Source organism: Haemorhous mexicanus, chromosome 14 (assembly GCF_027477595.1).
Source record: "Haemorhous mexicanus isolate bHaeMex1 chromosome 14, bHaeMex1.pri, whole genome shotgun sequence".
Lineage (NCBI taxonomy): Eukaryota > Metazoa > Chordata > Aves > Passeriformes > Fringillidae > Haemorhous > Haemorhous mexicanus.
The window spans coordinates 8,318,516-8,341,914 of NC_082354.1; the positions used below are offsets into that span (position 1 = coordinate 8,318,516).

The following is a 23,399-nucleotide window of genomic DNA, read 5'->3' on the forward strand; positions in this document are numbered from 1 at the left end:
TCTGATCTTTTGAAAGAGAAGCCTCCTTGGTAGATGCATATGAGCTCTGTGCATCCTCAATCTGGTTGTGCAGCTGGTTGACTGTAATGGAAACCCTCACCTGGGAGGCTCCCCTGGGAGCCTCCCTCCTTCTGTGCAGGGAAAAGCAATTGCCTTTTAGTTCCTCCAATCCTACCCTGAAGAAGAAAGAGAAGATGCCCTTGGCTGAAACTGAAATCCACTCTGAGATGGTGGCCATATAAGCCACTTCATTTTATCTAGATTTGACTGTAAATTGAGCCTCCTGTTTCACATGGAGTAATGATTTTAATGCTGCAGTGAGGAGTCACTGGCTGAGAGAAGGGAGGCAGGAGAGCAAAGCAGTGCAGCCCCACTCCCCTTGTAAGGCCATGGTTCAAAATGCTTAATTAGTTGTTTCAAACCGGTGGCTCTTCTCTTTTGAGGCAGGAATGATGTATCAGCAAAAGCTGACCAAATTGATGTAGCAAATCAATTCTATGGTAATCCGTTTATTTAAACTTTGGTACTTAAATTTATAAGCTCTTCTCAAGTGTGCCTGTGCTGCCGTTCATTAGCCCTTATTCTTTTATGCTCTTGCTCGGAGGTTTGTGCTGCAGATAGCAAAATGGCCAGGACATGCCACTCAAAACTGCCTCCAAATGTAATTCAAGCAGGTCTGCAATAATAGTGCTAAAAGAAGAGCTATTTAGCGGCATTATTAATGGGCAAAGAGTTCAGGCAGGATTATGAAAAAGTAAATTTTTATTAAGAGTGGAGGAGCTAGAAGAATGGACTGATTGCCCTGAGTCCTCTGGGCCCTCGAGCAATCAATTTCCCTTTCTAGTATTCAGTTACTTGCTAATTGTATTGATTTTTATCAAATATGTGTACAAATCAATTTTATATTTTATGCTATTAAAAGCTTCCTTCCTTCCTTGCAGGCAGTGCTGCTCTGATCATTCTCTTTGTCTTCCTTTATTTTAATGCTTTTATCCTAATGCATATTTTCGTTAGGACATGCATGTTTTTCTTTAGGACATTGAACTAGGCTGGGATTTTACCTCCATGCTCAGGGGTGGAGCAAATAAGCGTCAGTCAGTGCAAACCTCTGTGAAGTCAGTGGAACTGTCTGCTTAAGGAAAAATTGCAGGAAAGGGATGTGTGGTGTCGTAAAATGGGTGGGTGCAAGTGACCACACAGCGTGACCCCCTGAAGAACAGGAAGCACGGCTGCCACCGGATGGGGATTGTGCTGCAGAAAGCTTCTGTAATGAGAAACAGAGGGGATAAATGCTGAGCACGATGCACTCTAACTGAGTGAAGGGGGGAATGAAGTCGGGGTGAGAAAAATGAAACTCCTGTTTTATTAGGATGACCCCCATTGCTGCTGCAAACCAAGTCACTTAGGCACTTCAAGTGAAGTGGATGCTGGAGACATCTCTGAGCAGAGTAAATGTATTGAGCCCTGAACAAAATAAAACAACATTCTCCATTTGTGTTTGTTTATGCCCATGGCAATTCAAATTGTTCCTGTCGAAAGTACCTATTTTCTGAGACAGCACACACTTGTGCTCTCCTTTTAATGTGAGACACACAGTTTGGGTTTGGGGAGAATCTCTCTGGCTGTGTGTGAGCCTGAGAAATGGACTCTCATAATTTAAATGTTTGTTGTATGTACAGCACTGCCAGAGATGGTGGGGACACTTTGGACTTTTAATGGTGTGAGCAGTAGTCACAAAACAAGGGGTGTTAGCATGCTGCTTTTCCACTTGCCTCTGACTTAATATTGAAACTGGAGAGTTTATGGTGGTGTGTTTTCGGCTCTTATGCCCAGGCACTTAAACAAAATTCTTTTATACTTTTCCTCAGGAAGAAGGAGTTGCATTAGCAAGTATTTGGGTGTGTATATATATATATATATATATATATATATATATATATATATACACACATGTGGTAAAAATATACCTTACATTAAATCATCTAAAACAGTGGTACATAGAGCATTTTATATTTTACATGGATCACTTTGGTCTCCTTGGTTCCACTGATGTTTCTTCATCTCACATCAAACCCATCTGAGAAAACCAGCAGAAGCCACAGCTTTCTCAGCCTCTCCTCCCTGCCAGTCGCTGCTCCCGAAGGCAGAGGTGCTGTGGTGTGAGGAGACAGACCCAAGCCCTCCTGCCCCATCCAATGGACCATGGTGCTGGTTCCCCAGGAGCCCCCAGAGACCAGCTCAGTGGGAGCAGGCATCCCCTGTGCCCCATCACACGGGATTGCTGCAATCCTAGCTGCCACTGTGGCTTTTCTTGCCCCTTTGGGGTGCTCGGTATTTCAGATCCAATGTAGGCACTGGAACCACCATCATCAGTATAATGTTTTGGAAGCTGGTTAGAAGAAGCCAGTGTTGTTCTGCTTTGATCTCTGTGCGCAGAGAGTTCCCTCTCGTGTTCCCAGCCCGAGCGGGGCCAGGACCCGCACAGCCCTGCCCGGGGAGCGGGCCACAGCCCCCGCACAGCCCCACCCGGGGAGCGGGGCACAGACCCCGCACAGCCCCGCCCGGGGAGCGGGGCACAGACCCCGCACAGCCCCCGCACAGCCCCGCCCGGGGAGCGGGGCACAGACCCCGCACAGACCCCGCACAGCCCCCGCACAGCCCCGCCCGGGGAGCGGGGCACAGACCCCGCACAGCCCCCGCACAGCCCTGCCCGGGGAGCGGGGCACAGCTCCCGCACAGACCCCGCACAGCCCTGCCCGGGGAGCGGGGCACAGACCCCGCACAGACCCCGCACAGCCCTGCCCGGGGCACAGACCCCGCACAGACCCCGCACAGCCCTGCCCGGGGAGCGGGGCACAGACCCCGCACAGACCCCGCACAGCCCTGCCCGGGGAGCGGGGCACAGACCCCGCACAGACCCCGCACAGACCCCGCACAGCCCTGCCCGGGGAGCGGAGCCGCTTCCTCGGCCCCGCCTGGCCAGCGGGAGCGCCTTTTGTCATTAGGTTTATACAGCACCTCTTGTACGAGAAATCACAGCCTGGATAAGCCGTGTGAGGGGTCATTATAACGCAGAGAAGATAAATGTACCGGTTCTGCTGGAGGCTGTCCTCAGGCTGTTTGTTATGTGTCTCTAACACTGTCACTACATCACACACTTCCTCGATCTCCGTATTACCCTACAAGCCTGTCTAATGGGATCCTCTGTTGCTGATTCCAGCTTACCCTGACCTACTTCTTTCTTGTGTCCCAGCAAGCTGTCAGGAGCTATCAGAGCACTGGGAGCTGAAATAAACACTCACTGAGGGGAAAAGCAAGGCTGTCTCTAGTGAATTTAATTAGCTTTGTTTAACTGGCTTGTTTGCTTTGTAAATCACATCATTTTTAGTCAAATTTAAGGGATAAAAAAATCTGTAATTAAAATCAAATGATGCACGACCTTATTGAAAGTCAAGGGTTTTAAAAGTTCTGTACAAAAAGTCATTTAGTTTGTAACACGTTTGCAGCGCTCTGAATATTTTAGGGAGAAGAAGGATGAAACTGAGATTCTTTTTTGGTTTTGGGATCTTTCTTCAGACTGGAAGGAGAATGGGGTTTTTTGAACCATTATCTTCAGGTTTTCCTGAATATGGGTTAAAAAAAATTGCTTTTGTCTTTTTGTCAGCATTGCAAGCTTGCAGCATAAAATTTTAGAATCCAAATAAAGATTCTTACTGTTCCTTTCTTCCCTATGGCCTAAGCATCAGTATATTTGCATAGTTTGAATCCTTGCTGTTGTGTGAGGCCATGGTTTAAATCCTGGCTTCCCTGTGCACGTCTGTTGCATTTCTGAGTGTTGGAACAGAAGTCATTGTAATTTTGACTCTGCCAGACAAATGAAGCCCTGACTCGGCAAGTCATCACTGGGCTGAATTTGAAAGTGCTCAGAGTGTTTTTATCAGGCAATACATTTTGTCTTTCAGGTGCTTTACTGTATTTCAATGTGGCACATACTTCTTCTAACAACTGATGTTCTTGCTCTTGTCAGTGTAGGGTCTAATCCTCTTGCTGCTGAAAATGATAAAAGCCCTATGAATTCCTAATATGTCTTATCAAAATCTGGCTAAAGTATAAAATGTCTGACCCCAACTTCTGATTTTCTTCAGCAGAAATATGTTTCTGCCTTGCACCGTGCATGCATATTGATAGAGCCTCCTGAGCACATGGCTTATAGAGATACCCTCATCCTTGTGCTGAGCTGCAGCACGAACAGAAAAGGATTAAAGGACCACTGAGAAATAAAGGGCTATGCATTTACTTGCAGTGTGAGAAACAGTAAAATATGGGATAAAACTACTACCCAAGAGTATGAGAGGAATTAAAAATCTGTTTCACAAAAGTGCAGAACTTATTTGAGTCTTTTGAAGAGGATGTAAGATTGGCTAACCTGTAGTACTGCACTGAGAATTACTCGTGGTAATAATTTCATTGAGGAGTGTAATGAGCAGCCTGATTGCTCAATGACTTCTGAGTAACTCACTAACTTAAGGATCACTGTGAGGTTTCAGGGAAGGAAAAGAGAAATGTTCTTTTCTCAGTGAGAGTTTTGGAGGTCCCTTGGCCCCACTGGAATGCATGTGCTGGAAGCTCTCTGCTGTGCCAGGAGTGGAAGTTGTATGGAAGTCTTACAGAAAGATACACAGAGGGAGACTTCAGTGGCTTGTCAAAATTGAATTGAAACAAGAATAGCCAGGTGAGGAGGGTAACCGAGCACAAGTGGTTGAAGTCAAGTGACCAAGTTTGTGGTCTTCCAGCAGTAGGGAACGAGGCAAGGAAAGCTGAGACATCCCAGTTCAATTTCAGTATCTTCAATGACTCCAGTGAATACAGAGCAGAAAATTTGAGGTATTATAACTTCAGAAACTTTGCTCACATTCTGTGGCTTCACCAGATCCTGTATATATCCCTTGTGGATTGAGGTCTTAAGTATTTTTGGCATCTGTAGCTGAGCTGTGGAGAGTGGGAGGAATACAAGTACTGCTCCTGGGTCATTGCTCCAGAGAAAGTGGCTGAGGTGCTTATTGTGCAGCAGGCATGGAAGCAGACATGTTTTATAATCTGATCCAGTGTGAACAGCAAGACAGATTCATAGTTGTGATAGCCTGGCCAGAGGTGAGTGGTGGAGCAGGGAGGTACAAGGGGGCTAAAGCTAAATGCTCATTGGGACCCATGAGCTGCTGAGTGCTGCTCACTGCAGCAGAGAACTGGCTGTGAGGACAAGGAGACCTCAGCACTGTGGGAAAGTGGGAATTTAGTGTGTTTAGCTACAAACATGTGATTAATAGCTGTGTGCCTGTCATCTCTGCCATAGCACCGCCGTCCCTCCATTCATCTCCCCTCTGTGGAGGAGGGGAGCAGGAGAGGGACTCTGCTCAGGGTGGGGGATCTGTGCTCTTGGTGGCAATCAGGAGCTGAGGAAGGGACCTGTCCCAGCACCTCCCTCTGCACTTAGAAAACTGCCTGGCATGTTCTGGGCACCACTGTAATCTGAATAATAAACATTTCATTCTGAGCTCCACACATTTGGCTGTGGTTCTGTTCAGTGATGCTTTGCTTAGAGGACACAAAAAGGGACAAATGTTCATAAGGCTTGAGTCGTTTAACTTAAATCAACCTCCTCCAACCCACTATTGACAGATCAAGAGAACCAATGAGGCATGTTTAATTACCCATACACCCAGTTTACAATTAATCTGCAGACTGATTTTTTTTTCCATTTTTTTTTTTCTCCTGACACCCCAAGGAAAAAATTGGTCCTGCAAGAGGTCTTACTGAATGTAAGATGAGCAGGGCTGCAGTGGGTTTTTTTCCTTTTTAAATGTAAGTGGAAAATCTTCTAGGTCAAATGATTTAATCTGATGCTCTAATGTGACATGGTTTAGCAATCCTTCTGCTCCCCTTCTGCTTGTAGTAAGTGACAAAAATATGGCTTCTTGCTTGATAAATGGGTTAACAGTATTCACAAGGCAGGTAATAGAAATCCATATTAATAGGTGGAAATTGGCTCTTGATGCCAGGCAGGAGAGTCTAATGAAAGTATTATTGTTTTAGCTTCCAGCTCCTTTGGAAGCTGAAAGGTAAATGCCTGTATTATGTTCTTATTACCTATTTATCACACCATATAGCTGAGTGGATATTTATTAAATTACATTCATGTTTAATGCCTGTTTGTATACTTTTCACTCAGTGTGTTCTCAAAGGAAATTCTCTGGAAGTGTTTCAGAAATGCACAACTATTTTCCCATTCTCTTTTTATAAAGCAAACCCATTGTTGCCAACTGTCAATATACAATTGGTTTGGAAATTAAATTGTTTCCTTCTAAGCTGTAAGAATCAGCTAATCCTGCTTGATTTAATTTAGGAAATAAATATTTAAAAATCTGAAAAACACACGGTATTTTTGGGTAGTGTTGATTCCATTTTAGTCTTTGAAAATGCCCAAGATCCCAAGAGTTGGGCTTACCTATTTTCAGCTTTAATTTGGCATTAAATTGCTTCATCAGGGATTTTATATATGACCTTCTGTATGTTTGTGATTCTTCTGAGAATATTTAAAATAGTACTGAATACCATCAAAGATAAGAAATTAGAAACCTGTTTATTAATACACCTACTTATCATGCTTCTGCAGTTTTACATTCTTATTTTCTTCTTAAGCAGCACTTTCAATTAATTCCATCTAGATTAAAAGGAAAAAAAAAACACAAAAAAAAAAAAAAAGGAAGAAAACGAAAAGAACAAAAAACTAAAGCCAAAAACCCAGCATAGCTCAAGTATTCCCACACAGCTTTGACCTGGAGAGTGCTGGGATCTCAAGGGCTTTTCTGTACATCCTGGGAGGCAAAAAAAAGAAAAAGGAAGGTGGGCTTGCATTTTCTCCCACTATATTATTTCCAGTTGGTCCCTCTTGTCAGAGCACTGTGGCTGTGCAGCTCTGTGGGGTGATGCACTCACAGTGAGTCAGGTGAGGACCAGGGCTGGTAGCCAAGGGCTCCTGCTTCTCTGTATACCTTGTCCAGCAGTCACAGCACTTCCTTCCTGACCCAGCATCCTGCACTCACAGACCATGCAGGAGAGGTGCCCAGCTGGAAATCTGTGCCAGTTTATTTCAGCAATCCCAAACAGGATGTTTGACTCCCACTCCTACACTGAGGAATAGCTGTCATGTGTGGAAATCTGCAGAGTGTCATTCTTTCCCTTCACCAGGTTGTTTGCAGATGCCTCAGAAATGCCTGGGGCTTGGTGCAGGTGGCTCCTGTGCTCACACAGAGCCTCAGCAGCTCTCGCAGGTACCCTGGCCAGGCATGAAACAGCCCAGGTGAAATGCAGGGGCTCCTACCTATGAAATCCTGCTGGGGGGATCAGGCTGTAAGAGCTGGACTTAGAAATTACAAGGCCAAGTGATTTTTTTGTTTAAAGGCTTTGATAGCTCTTGTCTGCCTGAAGTTTAATTTCAGTGGAATATAGTATTGATCCATCAATGCAATCTGTTGAATACTGCTATTTGAGCCACTCTGGCTTGTTTATATTAAGGAAAAATAAATAACCCAGAGCTGCTGCACACATTGCAGCTCTCTGCAGTGCAGGCAATAATGCAAACACTTCTGCAACAAGGAGGTTAATCACTTTATCACTTTTATTAAAATTTTGGTGCCACTTCCCTTTAAAGACCTAATCTTTGTCATTAGTGGGTTGTAACAATGCCCAGTGAACATACTTTCAAGTTAGAGAGACTGAAAAAAATCTGTATAAAAGAATACCTTGTTATGCTTCACTTAGTACTGATTTACATTATTCATGTAAGAGAACAATTCAGAAAACAGTTGTAATCATGCTACCAATTTTTTTTTTAATTGTGTGGAGAGAAACAATAAATCAGTCCTCTGGAGTATGTGGAGCATATGAGCAAGTAGCAGTTCAAGCAAATTTTAGCAGGTTTATTGGGTTTTGAAACTTTAGGCATCTTGGATCAGGAAATGTTATTAATGTTTTAAGAGCCATTGCAAGCTCTTCCTTAGATTTTATATGTATATAAATATATGTAAAGTAAGAAGTTAATATATATGACTGTGTGTATATGTAGAGATGTAGAGAAACTCCATCTCTGTTAAGCATTTTAGTTATCATGGGAATAAGCTCTTCAAACTGTTATTCTTTCAGTTTTAATAATCTAAGTCCCTTTCCAGTACTTGCAGGTCTGCTTTACCTTTGTATTCATTCAGTTTGATGAAGACTCTATGGGCTAATTAGTTTCATTTCTGCTTATGGCTGATATCTGATGGTTTTCATTCTTTTGGCTTCTCAGATCTTGGTCAATGCTCTGGTGTGTTTGCTGTAAGCACTGCAGGGAATGGCTGTTCTCTCTGCTGTACCCCAGTAACACATATTGCAGCATTTGACTGATTCCCCATTTTGTAACACCTTTAAAGTATGGCTCTGTTTGAGTCAGGATTTCATAAATCATATTGACAGAAAAGTTGCATTCGATCCTTTTTCGTGTAATGTGACAGTACAACAGAATTTATGGCACTGGAACTCATCTGAGAGACATCCATTGTAGCACTAGTATTTTCTGGCCTGCCTTAATTTCTCTTCTTATTCCAGGCATCTGTATCTGACTGTGTTCATTTTCTGTGTAATAATGTTCTTTAAGATGAAATTTTGCCAATTGGTGTTCGGGCAAGTCTTTAATAAGATTTTTCATTTTCTTGATTTGTTATCCTACTCTCCAACAGTTTGAGCATATTTGAGTTATTTTGAGTTTGGATTCTGTCCTTGGAAATCAACACGAAGTGCTTAGCATGAGGCAGAGATCTTGTAGATCCTACAGTAACATGAAAGCAGCTTGTGGCACTGCAAACAACAGCAAAACCACTTACAGGTTTAATATGTTTGGATAGGAAATGCCCTAGAAAATGTATTTCTGAGCCCTGTGTTGTTTGTTAAGTCACACTGACGCACGGCCCAGGGCCTGAGGAAAAGTTCAGGAGCGGCAGAGAGCCAGGGAGGAACTCGTTGGTGGAGAATTTCTGTGGAGATAGTTTGTGGGCTGTTTATTGATTGCTCAGGTCATTGGTGAAAGGTCAACAGCTCTGCTGTGTCGGCAGATAAAGACAGAGGAATGGCATGCTGAGGTCACATTGGAAAGGAATTCAGTCGCACTAAAGAAAGAACATTTTAAACCTTTATTTACTCAAAAAGGGTTGTGAGGTATTGAGCTTGCACATTTATGACCCTTCAGTGGAAGATTAAGAAACCTTATTCTCGGCTTTCCCTGGGAGTTTTCCCCTTGCTTTACAATCTGCTTTTAGAGTTGAACCATTTTTAGCTCATTGCTTAATTCCTTGCTCCTGGTTTTGTGTCTGGCAGAGATTACAGGCATATTTCCTTGTGCAAAAAAACACTGGTAATTTTTTCTGACCAACCAAATTTTGAAGCAATTATGCCCTATGGTTAATTTAAATTCCCCCCCCCCACCTTTTTTTTTCCTCAAAGTGCCTGTAGAGTGCTGAGCCCTGTTTGTGTTCATTTCTACTGTGTTTTGCTTTAACCCTATATGAAGGTAACTATTGCATGGCAGGGCTGAGATTTAACACATCTGAAAGGTGAACTGTTCAGGGCAGAATTTAAATCAGGAGGACTTGGGTCTTGTCTGAGCAAGGTAGTGACACTGCTCATCAGATGGTGTGTGCTGGGATTTAGGCAGGCAGGGTGAAAACAAAGCTTTTCATTTTATTTACCTCCATTAGGAGCCAATTTAAATGAAAGCTAATAGACCATTATTGCACTTCAGAAAAAGGGTTCTTACATAAACACTTAAGTTCATGGTTTTAACTTACCCAGTGCAGATTTGTTTTGCAGTAAGCTGTAAGTAGATGGGGAGCCATTTTCCAGATTTGGAGACCAAAACACCTGTCAATAAGCATGGTATTCCCTCTCATGCAAAGGCCTGGTCCAGACCTACCCCGTCACCAAATTCCCCTTAATCCCTGGAAGTGGTACAGGGAAGTACAGCCACACAAAGTGGGTGGCAAAGAGCATGTTTGTTTCCTTAGTCGGGTTGGGCATAAAGGCAATAAGTGAACGGGATTTGCCTGTATAGAAGATGTGAGCAGAGGTTGGTATGTTGGAAACAAGGTTGCTGTGACTGATGATTTTAATATTGTCACTCAGTTTGGGCTTCTAAACTCCAAAATTACAGTTGAAAAAAAAAAAAAATCCCTGTCTCTTTCTTCAGTGACTCAAAGCTCCTGAGTTTATGATCAGGGTAGAATTTTTAGTTTTTCAGTATTAAAACTAATAAATCCTGCCTTTTAGATCTTCCAGGACTGCTCAGGTAGTTTGCTTCCCCCCTGCCAACCTTGATGCAAAGCACTGTGTAAAGTCCAGCACTTCTGCTTTTGATGAAGGCACTCAGACCTGCTCAGGAGAAGATGCCAAGGAGCACCTCCAAGCACTGGGCCTGTCCCTGCATCCTTGTGCACCTTCTGCATCATCCCTGCTAACCAGGGCTTCTCCTGCTCAGCTTTGTAGGTTGATATGTTCAGTGCAGCCATTTCTGTACCTCACAAAGAACACAGTAAAAAATAAACATCTCACCTGTGTTTTGCAATCACCTCATCTCTGCTGTTCCAGCAGCTGGGACGTGGGTGGAAGGTGACTGTGATCCTCCAATGGAGCAGGGGCCACCACCTGATGTTCCCTACTCCAGCACTGTCCTAAGAGGACAGAGCAACAGAGGAGCTGCTTCCAGCTGTTGGTGTAAAATGCCTGTAGTGGGGGCTGCATTTTGGGTGAAGATTTGATAAAATGTAGAAGAAAGCTTTTCAGAGGTTACGCCAAATGTGATGCCAGGCAGAGGATTTTTAGCCTTATTGATGTGTGGCAATACTACAATTCCTCACAGGTTTTCTGAATACTAGAGAAGAGTTATGTTAGGCCAGTAAAGACTGTAATAAATAAATTTTAAAAAAACCAACAAAGTAAAACCAAATAAACTGATTTTTATTGAATTTATGAAGAAAAAAAGAAGCCTTGAACGTGAAATGAATACACTGCTACTTGCCTGTAGTTGCTGAATCACATCCTGCTCCATCCAGAAGTAACTACATGTTGGCATCTAAATGGCTGTTGAGTCACCTCTGCAATATGAACTGGTGATTTACATTCATACACCAGAAGAGTATCTCTGTTTAACAGTGGGGAAAAAAAAAAAAAACGAACACCCAAACTGGTTTTTGCAAGAGAATGTCCAGAGGAAAAATCTCTGAATGGGGTTAAGATTTCTGTTGACAACAGGCAGGCAAAAAAGCTTGCAAGGCCCCTGCCCCATGTAGCTGCTGGGAGAAACTGCAGAGGTGCAAATATTTCCCAGCTGCAGTGTTGGCCACTCATCCAGGAGGCTGCTGCTGGAGGTGCAGGAGCTACAGCTGCCTCCTTTTTCAAAATGCATGGTCCCAAAAGCCAAAGCAGAGCCTGGGGAGCAGACTCCTACAACTACTGGCAGAGCTTGGTGCCAGCTCTGTGCCCAGAACACCGTGACCGTGTTTTCTGTGTGTGCCCTCCCCTCGCAGAGAATCAGCCCTTTGTCTGAACAACTCCTTTCTCCTTTGCTTTTCTTTCTGAAGTTTTCAGTTGGTGACTGGGAAGCAGGGAGGGGAGAGGGGGAGGCAGGCTGCAAAGATGAAGCAGCTCATGAAAAGAAAGCTGCTGAATAGGCAGATTGTTTTATCTGGATGAGTTTTGTGTTCCTGACTCTGTGTTGCAAGGGAAGGTACAGTACAAACAGTGTTCTGGCTCACACGCTCCTGCTTCAGCCAGGAGATCACTCCTGCTGCTGCTCAAAAGCCCTGAGCGTGTGTTATCTGTTTCCCCCTCCCCCTGAAGGTATCTGTTTGCTGCTGATGGCATTTCTGTTTAGCCAGGGCCGTGTTGACACTGTAAGAAATGTGACCGTGTCTCAAGGATTCTGCAGCTTTGTGCGCCCCCACAAAGTGGAATTTCCTATGGCTGCTGACTCCAAAAGGGTCCTGTGTTCCCAGCCTGGAAAGAAACCTGGAAAGCTGAGGATAAAACATCTCAGCGTGGTTTAGGAGGAAATGTGGAAGCCCAGGCTTGGAGTGGGGATCCCAAATTACCCTTCATTGGCTGAATCTTCTCCTGCTTCTCTCTTCTTCCATAAGAAAACTTTAGGAACAGCTGAGGCTCTGGTCAGTTCGTGGTTGCTTTGGCTGCCCATGTAATCCCAGGCTCCAACACGAGATGTGGTGATAGTCTTTGAAATGGAGAGGCCGTGGCCTCTGTATTATTAAAGGTCATCAGCTATCTTGTACAAGCTGAAGAGACTTTGTACAAGCAGAAGATTTTATAAATTCTATAAATATAAATTTTAAAGGAAGAAAAGAAGATGAAAAAAATTATGGTAAATTTAGTGCTTCAGGTTCAACACGGCAGGGAGGGACAGGAGGTGGGATGTGTGCGTGTCCAGGCAAAATAATCCTGATTAAATAAATCCTGTTGATTCAGGGCCCTTGAAAAGAAAATTCCTCCTTGAATGCAACTGGTTTGGTTTTTTCATGTCCTGAACTGTGTCAGTGAGACACTGAAACCCTCATCAGTGGGGGGGAGAGGAGTGGTGCTGCTGGCCTCTTCTGTGCTGAAACTGTAATTGAAGAATGAGGGGGTTTTAGGGCTGCTGGAAGTTTTCTGGTGTTTCATCTGAGAATAAAGTGCTAATGCATCCCCCCACTGAAAGGTAGGAAGCCAGTGAGCAGGACTCTCCTCAAACACAATGGCTCTATCTTGCTCTGTTATGCCACAAAGGAGTGGCTTGCTTAATCTCTGAAATTAATAGAGCAGAGAGGAAACGGCTCTTAAAGAGATGTGTGTCTGCTTCCTTCCTGTGCCGAGCGTGGGGAGCCTGGGTCGCTGAGGCAATGTCATTTCACATAACTAGAGGGCTCTTCTTATAAAGGACAATTACAGTAAGTCTAGCAAGGCTGGAATTTTTGACTTTTCAGGGCTTTTTTTCCCTGCTAGGGTGGCGGGGATTTTTGGTCAAAACCTGTTATATTATTTTGGTGGAAGATGATGCTGTGCGAGTTTGTCCCACATTTGCCTTCTCAAGAGATTGATGGGGTTTTTTTTGGGGGGGAGGAAGCAGGGGGTGTCTGCCTGTTGTTTAGTGACATCAGAGAAACCAGCCTGCTGCTCCATTCCCTGCCACACTTAGTACAACAGTCTAAATGTGTTTTGAGCTCTTGTCCTAGGAGAATGTCAGTTCAACCAGAATTAACGGAGTGTGTTCTAGTAGAACAGCTCCTTTTTCACACTGTGTTGGCCCTTTATAGCAGTGTGTTACTCTTGGTGTGAAGCCAAATCGACTGATAAGCAGTGCACTAGATTTTCCTGCACGTGGTCAAGGCTGTTCGCATCTATACAAACATTTTTAGCTTTAGGAAAAAGGCCTAGCGCTCACAAAACTAAACTCTACCTAGCCACTCTCACTTCAGAGGGAGGGAGAGAGAAAAATTGGCTTCCCAAGAAGCCTTCAGGATTTTTGAATTGCTCCAGGGAGAAAGATGGGGAGACCAGGAAGAGATGCCGGGGGGACCAGGGCTCCTGGGTACCGAGCTGCCTCCAGCCCATTTGATTTGAGTACAGGGGGATGCTGCTCAGCATGTTTCAGGAACTGACTTTAGTTGGGCAGATGATGCTTTGCTCTGCTTTCATTCCTTCACTTTTGTTAATAATTTGTATGTGATACTGAACATTAGAAATAGACCTCCAACTCTGCTGTCTAGAGCAGCATAACATCATTCAGCCATGTTGTGTGTCTTGTGCATTTATTAAAAAGAAGGGGGGTGTGGATTGTGTGAGTTTAGAGTCACAGTCAGGGGGGATCTGTAATAAAATGGCTATCTGTAAAGTGCAGGACAGTTTGTTCCCTCCTAGCAACATGATGTATTTTACATATGAACAATAGTAGGTTGCTTTGCACAAAATGTGTTTTTGTTATTATCAGTGCTGCCACCCCTTGTCCCTCATTTATTATGGGACTCACTGCAGCAAAACTGCCAAGTTCTTGGTGCTTTTTCAGCTTTCATTCAACCACATGATTTGTAATGACTGTGGTGAGCTGGGGGAAGGAGGAAGTTTAAATTTGGGCAGTTGTGCATCTATCTGCAGCTAACGAGGCATCTAATTTCTATGCAAATCTGATGCAGCTTTACCACAGCCATGGCTGTAAGTATTTACATTCTGTAGTATTTATATTCTGTAGTGTTTTTCAGTTATTTTCTGCACTTTTGCCATTGCCAGTGTGTTTTAAGCACCATCTATTTTGGATTTTATTTATCCAAAAGATGAGATGGAGAATTGGCTGGTATCAGTGCTGCTCACCAGTGGTATGGAAGGCTCAGGAACCTTTGGCTGCCTGACCCCACATTGCCCACGGCTGCTCTAACCAGGTACTGGAAAGGGCCTGTGTTCAGTGGGGATTGTATTGCTGCAGTGTCCTTTTCCTTTTGATGCTTTTTGGAGCCCTGAGCAGCTACATCCATCTGTCCCAGCCACCACTTCAGTGCCCTGCACAAAATTCCCCTTCCAAGGGGAAGCATGCAAGCATGCTAAAGCTTAGTGTCAGAGTCCCTGCAGGCTTCTGGGGGCAGGGACCAGCTTTTCTCCTGGTTTCAGGCAGGTTCCCAGCCCCAACCATTGTGACCTTGTCTGTCTTGCAAGGAATTATTGTGCTCCACGCAACACTGCCTGAGAACAGGCGGCAGCACAGCACAAGGTGGGATGGCTACAGTTTAAAATAGAAGATGGCATAATGAAGTTCTTAGGCTAAATGCCAGTGTAAAATTAGCATTTAACTTCCCCCTTAGAATTTGCCTGTTAATTAGGTATCACTGTCTATATTGGAGTCATTTTTAGAAGTTGTTACAGTAATATTAACATGACTGAAATGCATTGCATGAAATTATATTATGCATCAAAGTTTTCTCCTGGTGGGGGCTTAGATCATCCAGCCCAGCTGGGAATGGTATTATTTTACTTGTTCTATTATAGACATCTAGACACATACACAGCCCTCAGACTTAAAGGAATGTGTCTGCAAGGTAAAATAATAAGTGTATACCAGACAGTCCACAGGATTAGAAGGCTATTTAAATGAGAAGAAAAAGTGGGGGGCAGAGATGAGAAGGGAAGGAATTCTATGCCTATCTCACCTTCCAGTTATGACTTCTCAAACTGGATCAGGGCAGTGAACTTTTTCTTCTGAATATATCAACCTGTAAAGGCAGGTGTTACCATCCCAGATATGGCTGGACAGAGGATTTTTGTTACATCTTTTCTTTGGACTTTTTTTTTTTTTAATAAATCTTAGTGCAGTGCCTTTCATGCATTTTGATATCAAGTTTCACCAACTTGCAAAAAGTTTCACTTCTGGATGTTTCCCCAAAATAGAAGTATAGATGTGGCACTGAACTGTTGTTGTTGTTGGGCTTCCTTCTACTCCAGGACCTTTCTGAAATCCTGGAGAAGTCTGGGGTCCAGTGTGTGTAGGGCTGCCTGTTCTTGCAATGCCTCTCTTTCCCATGTAGTCATTGTCTTTCTTTGGGGCACCCCTGTGGTGTGGGGTCCCATCCAACTGGCCTGTGATAGCTCTGCCCATTCATTTTCCCCAGCTCTGTTTCTTTTCTTCCTCCTAACCAGCACAGAGCTAGAGGGATGCAGGCTCTGGGGTCCTATGCATGCACCACAGGAGTACCAGAAGGCAGGCAATTTGCATTTTAATAACTCCCTCATTATGTATTTGTCTGATCCTGTCAATATTTTGCATTTTTTAAACTTTGCTGACTGCAGACATTGTGGGCTATCAAGTCAATAATTAGATTGCCTTATTTTAAGCACCTCAGTTATAAATCAGAGCAGCCCAATTCTGTAGCCCAGTGCTGTGTCTGGAGAGCAGCTGGCCTGTATGTGAAAGGCAGAAGATTTGAGGAGAGCATTGCACACAGATTTGCTGTTGTTAGGAATGCCTTTGGGACCATACTTAAAATGGTGGGGGGGAGAGGGGTCAATCCTTTTTCAGAAATAAAAATTCCAGAAATTAAATCTTCATCAGAGGACATAGCATCACCTTTCCTGTCAAATAAGTGTGGTTCTTCCCACACCAAGGAGGAGTGTTGTAAACCTCACCTTCATTTTATTCCACCTGCCTAATGAGGTGGGGGCTTTTGTTTCACCTAAAGCCTGAGCTAGTGGCAGAAGCATTAAATGCAAATTGCACCTTGAGGACCCCACTTGAATCACACAGCACAGCTTGTACTGCCACTGGTGCTGGGTTTATCTCAATTGTTGTCTAAGGCTTTGGAATTATAAATGTTTGTGTTAAACATGTACTTTCTCTTCCTTGTAGTGCAGTTATTTGTACTGCACAAGGGGTTTGAAAGAAGTCAAATATGGAGAGTGCAGAAACAATAAAATCTCTATTCATGTCTAGATGCACAGGTATGCGGAAAGCGAGGGTGAGTGCTGGTGGTGCTGTAAAAGATGTGGAGATCATTTCATCCTCAAAAGAGCAAACTGTGAATGAGAGAAATGCCCACTGAAATCTGCAGCAACAGTTCCAGTTGTTTCACCAGCTCAGGTCCAGTTATAAAACTGAATACAGATTGTTCTGAGTATAATATCCTAAAGACAGATTTCAGAGAGGAAAAGCCCAAGTTCTGCTTTTATTTTAAAAAATATTACTGATGACCAATACCCAAACAGATACCCACACAGAAATGTGTTTGATGCATGTGGCAGTGGAGAGCCTGGACCCAATGAAATCTGCAGGTGGCACTGAAATGTGGCAAAATGGGTGCTGGGAGCACATCAGCACAAAGGAACCCCCAGGAACAGGTGAGCACAGACAAGGGCAAGGTTTGCTTCTTTAAATTTGCATCAGGAATAAAGAGACACTTGTGTGCAGATGCATTGGAGAGGGAGGAAAAGCATTATTAGAAGCTGCATTATTTCACTTACTGTAAATAGTTTTTTGTTCATCATGGAAAGACAGCAGCTCTTGCTGGGGTTGTTCGCTTTTCTTGTGTGACTGCTTGGTGGTTCAGCTTGTTAATGGACCAGGTTTCTAGTAAAAGTGTTTAGTTGTTTTACAAAAGCCAGGAGCTTACTATGTGCTGGTGAGGGCTGCCACTGTTTTCTTATATGGAGATATACATGTTTTTAAGAGGTAACAGAAATTCCTCCTGGTTCTTGGATTGCTCTTAGAGCTAGTCACAAATTATTAGAAAATACTGGAAATGTACTTGGGGTTAATTCTCCTCCCTTCCCATTCAATCCATGAGCTTCTGTACATTTTAAGGGAAAAAAAAGTTTGGCCTCTCTCAGAAAACCTAAAACTAATGTGGGTCAGTGAGAGATCCAGACCATGGCAATTTGAGAGCTATCTAGGAATCCCATAACAGCTTCATTTTGGCATCATAAAATGGGCAGTCCTGAAGAGCCCGTGGTTTTCAGAGTTGCTGTGCAAGAGCTGCCCAAGGTGCCCTCCTATCTCAGCCCCATCCTGAGACGCACCCCAACCCCCTGAGCCCTGGGAATGGGGGCACTTAGTGACAAGCAGAATCTCATCTTGCACAAGTGCTTGGTGAGGAAACCTGGTGACCCAGCTTATGGCCAGCTTGTTTTTCCCAGGAATGCCCTTTTCTTGGCAGAGTTGAGGAGTGGGGCCTCGTGCTTTGCCGTGGGCACAGCTGGCTTCCAGGAGCCAGGCGAGCTCCTTCCCCGCAGTGCAGTTCCATGTCCCACACTTTCAGAGTGTGTCCCACACTCTGTATTGCAAATGAGCAAAGTTTGTTTTCAGGGAGTTGCTCATATTGACACTTCTGACTTACTGTCTGTCTTGTTACAGAGCAGATTTGTCTCACAGAAACCAGGAAATGCTGTGTATGGCAACACGCAGCTGGAGCAGGAACTTCCGTAAATCAACAGTCTGCCCCAATGTCACCCCATTTCTCCCATCTGTTATTTTTGGTGTCTTGTTGTATACTAAGAAAAAGTACTTCACATTTAAGCAGAAGGAGGGGTTTTTTATGTTGGAGGACTGATAAATTGTGGTGCATTTTTCCTTTAAAGATACACTTGACATTTATCTGTCCCTGTTCGTATATAATGAATGGGGAAACAAAAGAGGGAAATTGTATTTCAACTTTAGGTGCTCAAGAGGAAAAAAGAGGTAGTTTTACTAGGGGAAGACATGCTGTATCTGATTACAATTCCTTATTCTTTAGGCTGTCATTTATGCCTGGATAAAGTAAATATAAAATGCTTCCAGGTTAGAACAGTGCTATTTTAGATATATTGTCCAAACAATTGTGCAAAGAAACGAGGTGATGGACTAATTCTGTGTTGGTTTTCTGATTAGAATTTGAAATAGAAGCAAAGTGAAGATGACTGTAAAAGGGAGAAATATAACAGCTGAAACCTGCTAACAAATGTGCTTAATTATAGTACACCATTCTTGTTCATCAGCACCTCTCATGTCTGTATGGAGCCCAAAGAATATCAGTTCTTTAACAGTTTTTACATCAGTATCAGAAGGAGTATAAAATAATTGAGTTTTTTTAAATTTTAAATTTTTGTTGATATTACCAAATTTATGCAGCTGAAAACACACAGTACATTTTAGATTTGAGTACAAATAGATATAAAACAGGGTGTCAGCCTTTTTCATTTAAAAAAATTAATGCATTTGTCTTTCTATTTGGTTTTGGCTCCAGATCTGACTCAAATGTTTGTGTAAGAAAGGCTGCAGTAAAAAGTGCAAGGTCAGGTTTTGGAGTGCTCAAACGTGTCATGGAGGGAGGGGGAAGAATTGCTGCCATACATAAGGTTGGTGTTTCCTGCCCATTTCCTACATCATGTCTGGTAAATGTGGTGACTGAAGCACAGGAAACCAGGTACCATTTCTTTGCAGTCTCTTCAGTTCAGTAGGAAGTTACTTCTGAAGAACTGGAGATCTCTTGCCCCCAGGGGTGGGATGAGGTGCACAGGGCTGGGTATGCACCATGGTGAGGAACCAGGGTGCTGGTGGGCACTAGTGGGGACACTGCTGAAAATTTGTTTCAGAAGAGAAGAAGGCCCTCTTAGAGGAACTTGGGAATGGGAGGCTGGTGAAATGCATATTGATGGTCATGATGTGTGCAGGAAATGCTGTCAAGGGCCTGGCAGAGCTTTGAATAGGTACAGATGGAGGCGAGAGGTTGCAGCTGTGGTAAGCACTTGGAAGGACTCAAGTTAGTGCATTTGTAGAAGTTTCATTTCCTCCTACAGAGCAGTACCTGACAGCCTCTGTGCCAATGTGAGATAAAATGGTTACCCTCAGCCACTTTGTAGTGGCTCACCTATCCTATCCTCATTGAGTTTGCAGTCAGTCAGTGCTTCTCAGCTGGGGTTCAGCCACTTCCACCTGAGAAGCTGTCATTTCTTAAAGAGGACAGTCATCTTACTGTGCCTAAGATGTCCTAAAGGGGACTTTTTCTCAGTGCAATTCCACTTAAGATTGCTGAGACTACTGGAACACAGCACATGCAATGTCCTGCTGAAGTCCCAGCATGTCCCAGCCAGGTGGGTTGCATTAACACAGTGCCCACCCATGCTGATTAGTCCCAGAGCTAGCTCAGTGGCCTTGCCTTCAGGATCCCTGAGCCCAAGGGAAGGAATATGGTCTGAAGTGATAAAGTCATCTCAAGCAGCTCTGTTGAACTTAAGTGAACCTCCCCTCTCTGGATTAGAGTTAAACTGGTGCCCCTTCAATTCCTTGAGTGCCCTGAAACTTGAAGGTGGACACAACAGAGTGTTTAGTGACAGATTTCACTTCCAGGAAATCCAAACTTTAATTCCCAGTTTGCAAGGTCCTTGCAGCTGCCCAGGAACACTCCATGGTGCCATCTGCACAGTCATTTCCTGATGGTTGCAGCAGTTAAATCCTCACTAACCCATGTAAGGAGAGATGAAAGAGGAAGTTCCTCCCATTCTTTCAAAAAAAAAAAAAAAAAAAAAAAAGAAGAGCTACTTGTCCTCCAGCTGTGTGGTTTGGGAGCATTCAAAGCTGTTGGTTCAGGTTTGGTGAATGGCTGTGTGTGCTGGCCTGGGCAGCAGCTCTCTGTTGGCTGCCAGCCAGCCAAGCCAGCCCCTCTCCTCAAAGTGGGCAGGGCATCCCTGTGCCTGGGTCTGCTGGTGGCTCAAACCCTTTTTGGAGGAGAGGCAGAATTCTCAGTAAGTCACAGGATTCAGAGGCAGCTGTGATAAATTTATGTCAAAAAAAGAGTTTTGCCTTCACTTTCAGACACTGTTCTCGAGCTTGAAAACTTTTAGGGGAAGTAGTATAATTCTTGTGGATAAACTGAAATGTCATAGCTAAAAAGCAGCAACAGGTTTGTCATCCTAAACTAGGTACACACAGTTGAAGTGTTCTGACCTTTCAAGAATGCGTTTGTTCAACTCTAGACATCATGTCTGTATTAGAAAATAGAAGGGTAATTAAGTGTTGATGTTCAAAAGCATACAGTGAGTTTTCCTGTAATATCATTGTTTCTTAGTAAAGGCCAAGTCTTGCAACCCACATTTCTAGGATTAAGGGGCCCTTTCCAGGATAAGGACTATAACCCAGGATGTCAGCCGTGCTCTCTGGGTAGAGGGAAAGCCTCTACTCATTTGAAAATTTTGTCCTTTTAGAAGGGGCTCAGAAAAAAATCAAAGTACCTGCAGGGTTTTTGGTTTCTCCTTAACCTGATGCTCATGTTGCATAATGTGAACACATGGGACAAAAAAAAACAAAAAAAAAAAAACCCAAAAACCTGATACTCTGAATTGAATTTGTTTTATGCTTAAAAGGAAAAAATAACTCTGACCAGAACAAAGAAAAAAGCACATGTGTATTGTAGACATGGTATATTGCAGCCACAGTGCATGGTACATGTTACTGCCTGGCCACTGCCTCCTGTGCTTTTCTGCCCTGGTACAGAGCCAGGGGACACCCTCCTAGCCCTGGTACTGTTTCCTCAGTTCTCACCTCCCAGACATAGAGCCACGCCTGTGGGGGGGCAGGGGAAGCAAATGAACACAGTTTGTTTGAAAGTCCTTTAGTGCTTAAAGAGTTCTAATAAGAGAATGTTTGATCACACATAGTATTGGGAGAGAAGATAAGTGAAATGGGGAAGTGAGGAGTCTGTTTGTAAAGCACTCACAAGGTCTAGGGTTTTCTGAGAGTTTTCAGGTTATCTTGTCCCCTTGAAATTAAATTGCAGCCAAGTGTCTAGGCTCATCTGCAAGGCTTAGCTAAGACACTTAATGAAAAAAATAGTTCCTTTACATAATTCCCTTCCTTTCACCATTAACAGGATATATGGAATTCCATCAGTACTTCCTCTGTAAATCAAGATATTGGGGACTATTGTCTCCATGTGCAGCTCCAGCTCAGTGTGCAAAGCATTTCATAGTCAAAGCTTCAAAGGTCAATCATCTGATTAATACTCCCATTCCCCTGATGAGTCTTTTCTCTCTTTGTGGTATCCCTGTAGTTTTGAAATGCCTTATGCAGATGACTGAAAGCATTTCCTGTGCACTCAGAGTTGACCCAGCTGCTGCAGCTGCATGTTGATGCTGCACCCGTTGCAAAAGTTCCTACGGGGAATGAAGGGTGCTCCAGCCATCCAGGAGGCTTCTGTGAGATAGTCCCACTACAGCCAGCAGTAAGTTTCAAGTTCTTTTTCCCTGCTGCAGTTCATCTCCCTAGAGTTTTACAAAGAGACCAGGACCAAGTAAAGTATTCCCAAGTGGAGCAGCATGCTTCAGCCTGTGTATTCCAAACTGCCTCCTCTGTTATGACAGTTAACTGCAGTCTGGCTACACAGTCTGTATCAGGGATTGGTAACCCTCCAGGATGGTACTTGGCACTCAAGAGCTAACACATGTTTTTGTTACATGAGCATGAGTCTAATAAAATGGCTCACTGGTTTAATATGGCCCTTTGTAAAAACAAGGCACAGTTGGATTTAGAAATTGTGATGATTTGGCAAGTTCAGTTATTAACTTCTCTTGCAGGGTTAAGCTTTGACCAGAAATTTGCCATGAACCCATGGGCACATCCTGCTAGGAAACAACATGCAGAAATCCTTTGCTGTCCTACTTGATTTATCTGCACAGTGCAAAATCGGAGTGCAGAGCTGTATTTTCCCCGAGGAAGTCACAGCAAGCTCCATCACCACTCCAGAGGAGAATGTGCTGAGGTTTTATTGTTCTTGTGCTTGAAAATATTTCTCCTCTGCTCGAGACAATGCATCTTAGGAAACTGTAGCAGGTCCTGAACTGTTTTATACTCTGCTTTCACCATGTTTTGGGAGAAAAGTTGGAATGTGGTGAAGAGCCTGAGCTATGTTAGCTATGCAGTGTCCTGTGGGATTGTTTGTGAACACAGCAGCTAAAGATAGGAGTGCACCACAGAGATGCTAAAAATACTGTCCAACTCTACGGTGGTTGTTTAGCATTTGGAGCGCTATAGTTGGCCTTACACAGACAAAGGGAAGATGCAGTTTTGCAATTTGAATATGCAAATGAAGTCCTGATCTTGCAAATGTGCAATCATATGCTCAAATCTGAAAAGGCCACTTGTATTCCTGAAGTTAAGCATTGGCACGATTAAGAGTTTAATCAGTCAAATACAGTGTCATCAGAAGTTAGTGTGATTGCAGTGCAGAGACTTTGCTTCAAAAAACAGCCAAAAAAATCCCATTGTGTGATTGAGATCAGATCTTTGCATTCCACATGTTGATACTTGGAATTGTGTTGTCTTATAAATCATCTCTTATTAACGCAGTAGGTTGCAAACAGTTTCTTCTTTACATTTATATGCATGATTTAGTAAACAGTATTTTAATATCAGTAGGAACACATGCTATGCTTCATGGCTTTCAACTATGTGACCTTTCAAGGCAGAACAAAAGCTTAGAAATTAGAGTTTACATAAAACTGAGAAGTGTAGAAAGCTTAAAAGGCTGTGTAATTCACTTCTGCAGCAAGAACACCATTTTCTCTAATATTGTTTGCATAAGTCAGCATTTATGTTGTCAATTTGCAGTGATGAATGTGTGATTAACATTGCTTCTAGGACAGAGGGGAACTGGTATCTATAGCAAGTCAAGAGGTTCTCTGGTTAAAACCCAAGTAACTATGGCATTGCATATTCTGGCAGAGAGGAATTCTCCAATTCCTGTGTATTTTTAATTCACTCCTTTAGTTAGGAGGAAGGAGCAAAGAGTGAAATGTCATCCCTGATGAAGTCAGCGTCC

General features: G+C 43.5%; 1 protein-coding gene across 7 annotated transcripts in view; it reads left to right on the forward strand.

Moving 5' to 3' along the window:
• Positions 1-23,399, forward strand: part of MAMLD1 (mastermind like domain containing 1) — a 246,200-nt gene that overhangs the window by 179,059 nt on the left and 43,742 nt on the right. Inside the window, exon 1 of one of the 7 annotated variants that reach the window (XM_059859615.1) lies at positions 12,938-13,022. The exons of the other annotated variants lie outside the window; for them this stretch is intronic. The gene's annotated coding sequence lies outside the window, so the exon portion shown is untranslated. Of the gene's footprint in view, positions 1-12,937; positions 13,023-23,399 lie in introns of those variants that run through there. 7 annotated transcript variants of the gene reach the window in all.